The sequence below is a fragment of the Cupressus sempervirens genome, chromosome 5, assembly GCF_028749045.1.
Source record: "Cupressus sempervirens isolate cs-2001-9-10 chromosome 5, ASM2874904v1, whole genome shotgun sequence".
NCBI lineage: Eukaryota > Viridiplantae > Streptophyta > Pinopsida > Cupressales > Cupressaceae > Cupressus > Cupressus sempervirens.
Window position 1 is genome coordinate 640,970,770 of NC_143122.1, and position 7,380 is coordinate 640,978,149.

Genomic DNA, 7,380 nt, shown 5'->3' on the forward strand with positions numbered 1-7,380 from the left:
GGATATCTAGGAAAGAATTTGAAGAGGTGAAATGGATAGCCTTGGAGATGAATGATGAATATTCCATCCTTCCTTTGATCAAATTATAGACCCAGAAAGAATTTAAGCTCTTTGAACATAGAAATTTAAAATTATTTCCTCATTTCTTCAGCAAATGACTTACATAACATCTCATCTCCTCCAAATATGATATCATCAATAAATATTTTTGTTAGCAATATCTTGTCATGTTTACCTTCCTTTATATATAAATTACTATTATCATTTGTCTTTTCAAAACATATTCTTACTAGATACACATTAACTATTTCATATCATGCTCTAGGAGCTTGCTTCAATCCATATAAAGCTTTGTGAAGTTTACACACCATGTCTCTTTTTCTTGGATCATTGAAACCTTCAAGTTGTTCAATGTAGACTTCTTCTTCCAAGACTCCATTCAAGAAAGCTGATTTAACATCCATCTAATATACTTTGAATCCCTTTGTGGATCTTATGCTAGAAGCATTCTAGCTCCTTCAAGTATTATAATAGGGGAAAATGTTTACCCATAATCAATAGCTTCTTCTTGAGCATAACATTTTCATATAAACCTTTCCTTATTCTTTGTTACTTATTTATGAATATCAATTTTGTACCAATCACATTCTTATCCTTAGGCCTAGGCAAAAGAGACTAAAATTTATTCTTTTCTATTTTCTCATTTTCTTCATTCATTCCCTCTATCTGACCTTCATTTTCTAATGTATATTTTACAGACCTAGGCTCAAACTCACTAAGAAAACATGTACCTTTTAATTGTATTCCTTTCCAGCATGACTTATGTCTCTCCTCCAATTATTTGTTTAGGTGCATGATTCCTTTTGACATATTTTGCAAGTCTTGGATCTTTCTTTCTTGATTTTGGACTTAGTTCACTTAGATCTCCATGACCTTTAGTCTTTCTTTCTTGACCAGACTATAACTCAAGTTCCTCTAACTGTGGTTCAACTCAGGTTGAAGTATCTATGACTCAGTTTGTACTACAAGTGAATTGCTAGGTTTAATTTGTTGTTGATTGGCTTCAACTATTTGTGGTAAATTCTTAGGTTTCTCCTCATTGTAAACAAACTTTCTATAATCTTTAGGCTCTTTTCTTCTTTATTCTTCACTTTTTTTTACAAACTCATCAATCTTTACATGTGCATTTTCTATGACTTTGTGAGTAGTAAGATTCAAATATGTGTATGCCATGATATAAAATTTTCTTCCAAATACTCTAAGATAACAAACATTGGCCTTGTACCCATAGCATAATTCATAAGGTGTGTTTTTTTTCCTTTCTTTAATTGAACTTGGCTAAGTGTATGAAATTTTGTGTTGATTTCTTGTCTCCAGTATTTTGGGGCAATATTTTTTCAGTCATTAGTGTGCTTGCACACTTTATGATGGATCTATTCCTTATTTCTTCTGTCATATTTTTCTCTAGAGTTTTAGGAGTTAATACTTGTCTTTTGATTCCTCTTTCATTGTATAACACATTGAATTCATTTGAAATGAATTCTCCTCCTCTTTCTAATCTTAGTCATTTTAGATTCTTCCCTATTTCTTTCTCAACTCTATCCAAATACCATTTAAACTTTTGAAAAGCATCAAATTTATCTTTCAAAAAAATTACAGTCATCATCTTAGAATGATCATCAACAAATAAAATGAGGTACATGTCTCCATAGTAGCTTTCTATACCTATTGGCCTACAAAGATCTATATGAACTAGTTCCAAAACTTCTTAAAAAATGTAGGACCTAATTATGAAACTCCTTTTACATATTTTCGCAATTTGACATTATTTTCACATGCCCATCTTAGGTTTCTTTAGATACTGTATACCTCTAATTCTTTTATTCTTTATTATGGTAACTAGATTATCAAAGTTAACATGACACATCATTTTATGCCATAGCTAACTTTCCTCTATTTGAGCTAGTGAACATGTACTTTGAGTGAGACTTAGGTAAAACAAATTACCTTTTATCTAATTACCAATTCCAACCAAGTTTCCTTTTCTATCCAATAGCTTAACTTTTCCATGAAATTCATGAATTCTACCTTGTATCCTAAATTTTTTAGTTGTGCTACACTAAATAGATTATGTCTTAATCCTTAAACCTAGTAGGAATTTTCAAATTTGATTCATTTAGTTAATTCTATGATTCCTTTTCCTTTGACATAAAATTGTTAGTTGTTTCAAAATCTAACACTTCCACCATCATAAAGTTTTAAATGTTCAAACTTAGTTTTTTCACCAATCATGTGATAGGAAGAACCACTACCTATGATCCATGTATCATTTTGGCTAACATGAGAGACAAGTTCCATATTTTCATTTTCCTCATTATGAGATTCATCCTTAACAAAAATGTCAATTACTTCTTCATTATTATCATCACTATCAGAATCTTTAGCAATGTAACAAGATTTCTTACCTCTTACTTTGTAGTCCTTGTAGCTCTTGAAGTCTTTCTTTCCCTTGAACCTATTGTTCATTTTCTCACATTTGTCTTCTTTATGTGGAAATCTTGTAGCAATATGACTAAACTCTTCACATGAGCAAAAAAATCGATGGAATTTTTCCTCTAGTTTCTCCTTTCCCTTTTAATACTCTTTTTGAAAGTAGGGCTTTAATAGCTTCAAGCTCTTCATCTGAATCATCTTGTTCATCACTATTAATCTTTCTGCCTTTTTAATTTCCTCCTTTTCTACCAAGGGTTACTTTTTATTTGAATGTAGAATCAATATTTCTAGAAGTAGAAGCAAAATTATCAAAGTTATCTAGCTCAAAAGTGTTAATCTTCACACAAGTGCATCCGAGGTTATATAATTTTTTTGATTTCATCTCATTTCTTCAACTTTTGAAACTCTAATTGCATAGATAGGAAGAATATTTCTTAGTACCTTGTTAGCCACTATCTTATCAATTATATCTCCTCATGTAGCTCTAATTGCACTCACACTTTCTTTGATTCTTTTAGTGTATTGAATAATGTTCTCACCTTCTTTCATTTTTATTTGATAAAAATTTCCTCTCAAGCTTTTTGCCTTGGATCTTTGCACATTTTTATCACCTCCATAGACTCTCTATAGTTTTTGCCACATATAAAATGTAGTACAAAAATATTTAACCCCATCAAATTAAGAATAGTTGAGGGAGAAAGCTATGTCAATCATCATTATATTGTGATCATTTTCTTCTTTCATCCACTCCACTATCATAGGTTTAGGTGGTAGTACATATCTATTTTCCAAGTAGATTAGAAAAATATTACTAATGCTTGATAGATGTAGCTTCATCAATTCTTTCCTTGCTAAAAAGTTGTCTCTGTTAAGCTTAGGAACCTCCCTTCTATAAGATATCTTGATCTTTAGCTTATGTCTTGAAACTTTTCTTGCAAGTGCCAAAATCTCTGATACTAATTGTTGGAAATGAAGAGTATAACTAAGAGGGGAGGGGTGAATTAGTTACTACAATAAAAATTCCCTATCCCTAGATGCCAATTCAAAATTTCTACTAATAAGGCAATACTCTCCAACTCAGTTAAAACTAGAATATTATTATTACTTGGTTAACAAATACATCTTATGATTATTAATTTGTTTTAACCTTTAGTAACTTATTTGTAGAAATATAAATCATTTAAGAAAATGACCTTTACACAAATTACACCAAGATTTAATGAGGAAACCTGATTTGTGAAAACCACCATGAAACTAGTTACAATAATCGTCACTCTTCTGAAGTTATCCCTATTAGGAGCCAACCCATTTAAAGACTATAATACATGTTGGTAAATATGAACTTGTTAGAGGATTTATATCACCTCATTAGGAGTGGCCTGGTTAGAGGTCTTCAAACACTTCAATTTTTAAATGTAGCCTTGTAAGAGGATTAAAAATATGACTATTAAGTCAAATCTACTAAGAGATTTTGTTACTACTACAATAGTTATAAGGTAACAAAAATTTGACCTAATTTATGAAGTAACTAACTTTGAAAATTTAGATCTCTATTCTTTCTTGACTACAAGATCTTTCTTGATTAGATGTTCTTTGCATCTTATCTTCCACACTTTCCTCCTCTACCTTTGCCTTTACTCACATATCCATCTTATTTCACATTCCACTTGTACACTTTAGCCTCAAAAATTGACCTTTCTTATATATGATAAAATAAGACAAGTTAGTTTGAATACCCTTCAGAATAATAAAAAATAATCCAAATTATTGGCCTTAATCAATTAATTATTAGACAACTACATGCTATTGTCTCTCAATCAATACTAAGATTGACATTTGCTTAGTTAATACTATAAACTCTTCATTTATCAATTAATAATGATATTTTTATAACATAAATACCAACATATTCATGTAGAATATGTTTATTATAGGCATTCTTAACAGTATAAGTGCACACTTATTCTAAGATGTGATGAGCTGAAATTATTGAGTTATTAAGACAATCCTTGATCTTTCCATAGTCATACCCTTTTATGATGAAGATTTTGTATATGGAAAATAAATATAAATTTCAGCAAGAAAATATCAATTTCACTAAACCAATTGATTGCATGCTTGATGTTAACTACTATGCTTTCACATGTTATAAATGGAATCTTTTTCTACAAAATTATATCAAAAAAGTAAACACTTTATCATGTCTTTTAAGCTGGTTTCATAATTTGATTATATCTTGAGATACTTAATGATTTGAAAAGAGTCTTAATTATATATGGTTATTATATTAGTGGTGAGAGTGGATATGTTTTAGTGCACCAATTTCTTTACTTCTCTTAGTTTTTTTTGTTTAGACTTCCTCGACATGGGTTTGAGTATCTTTCATTTTAGAAAACTTTCCAAATAAGTTTAATATTTCCATGGTAGGGTGAAAAAGAGCTCCTACAAGATTTGTGATCTCTTGTATTTTCTTGACAAAGTTTTGAAGTTCCTATCCCTAAAGTTCGTCGTGGTTAGCATAGTAAGGTATTCTAGTAGTTGACTAATGGACACTTTTGTATATTGATTAGGTTTTTAATTCTTAATAAAATATCATTTATAACTTAAGAAATTTTAATTTTTTCTTCTTTATTTTCACTTGTATGGATATCTTAAATATTTAATGAGAATTCTTAGTTTTTACTGGTGAATATACAAAATGAACTCAAATCTTGTAGAATTTTCCACATTTTTTGGAAATTGCTGATGTGGAACTTGTTTCTTTAGTGCAATCCTCACATATATTAATAGAGCCAGGGTCCATTATGGGGCCTTCATTTCTCTATTCTTAGTCATAACTTTAGGTCACACAACTTCAAGACAACTATCCTAGTCTATATACATATGTGTTTTTCCTTTGGGTTGAATGTTCAGTGTCCTAGTTATGGTCGCTTGATAGGAAAGGATAGAATTCTCCTTATTTGAACTATAGAAGTTCAATAGTCATTTTCAAAATCTTATTATTTATGTGTATCATTCTTAATTGTTGACCTTGATTTCTATTGCAATTGTAGAAGATAGAAACATGTCTAACTTATTTTCCCATTGCATAACATGAATTTATGTAATTGTGTTTTAATGCAAGAACATCTTAGGTCAAAAGGTAATATTGCATCAACCCAAAATATTTCTTGCTTTTCTATAATTGTTTTCTATTCATGGAGTCATGATTGACAATTCTTCTACTCTTAATTATTCTGAATTTGATGATGTCAAAGATTTTCCTATTTCTCATAAAATTTGGAACAAGATGCAAAAGATCTATGAAGGAGATAAAAATGTTAGAAGATCCAAAGAAGAAATTTAAAGAGGCTAATTTTATTAGATGAAGATGAGAGAAGATGAGAACATTACAAAATACAATGAAAGAATCAAAGCAAGTGTGAGTGCAATCAGAGCCTCGGGAGGAAAAATAGATGATGAGATAGTAGTTAGCAAGGTATTAAGAAATATTCTTCCTATTTATGCAATTAGAGTTTCAACTATTCATGAGATGAGATGTGACCCCAAAAATGATATAACTTTGGTTGCACTAGTGGGAAGGTTAACAAATTTTGAGTTGGATAATTTTGATAACTATCTTCCTAGCTCTTAGAATTTCAAATCTACATTGAAACCAAACTAACTCATAGTAGAAAGCAAGGAAACTCAAAAGGCAAAGAGTTTGATGGTGAAGAAGAAGAAGAATCTAATGACGACCTTGAAGCTATTGAAGCCCTACTTGCAAAAAGGTTACCAAAAGGAAATGGTAAGTATAAAGGAAAGATTCTATTGATTTGTTTATCTTGTGAAGAAGTTGGTCACATTTTTGCAAGGTGTCCAAACAAGGAGAGAAAATATGACATAAAATCTAGCAAGTTCAAAGGAAAGAAATATTTTAAAAGCTACAAAGACAACAAAGACAAAGGTAAGAAATTATGTTTTATTGATAAAGAATTTGATACTAATGAAGAAGATGAAATGGTGCATATTGCTATTAAAGATCAATCATATGATAAGGATAACAACAATATGGCACTTATTTATCATTTTAGCAAGAATGACACATGGATAGTAAATAGTGAATGTTCTCATCACATGATGGTGATAAAACTAATTTTGAACACTTGGAGCACTATGATGGTGGAAGTGTTAAATTTGGGAAAAATGAACCATGTTATGTGGAGGGAAAAGGTTGCATTGCATTAACCAATGAACTCAAATGTGACAATGCATACTAGGTTGAAGGACTGAGACATAATATTCTAAGTGTGGCATAGCTAAGAAAAGTTGGATTCAAGGTAGAAATCATGAATGGGAAAGCAATGCTTATGGATGGTAAAGGAAACCTAATTGCAACTAATAATCAAAAAATGGTAATATGTTCTATCTTGATGTCACTAAAATTTCATGCTTTTTGGCACAAGTAGAGGAAAGTTGGCTAAGACATAAAAGAATGTGCCATGTAAAATTTGATAATCTAGTTACTATAAGTAAGAACAAAAGAGTAAGAGGCATTTCAAATCTGAAGAAAAATGAAATAATCATTTGAAAACAATATTAGATTGGAAGGATGGGTAAAACTAACTTCAAAAATAAGAATTTCAATACTAAAGAAGTCTTGGAACTAGTTCATACAGATCCTTGTAGACCAATAGGTGCAAAGAGCTACACTAGAGACAAAATTTTCATTTTATTTGTTGATGATTATTTTAGGATGATGATAGTAGTATACTTACAATATAAATCTAAAACTTTACAAAATTTTAAGTGGTATTTGGCTAGAGTTGAGAAAGAAATAGGAAGTTAAGATATCTAAGATCTTATAGAAGAGGAGAATTCATCTCTAATGAATTCAATGAATTCTAT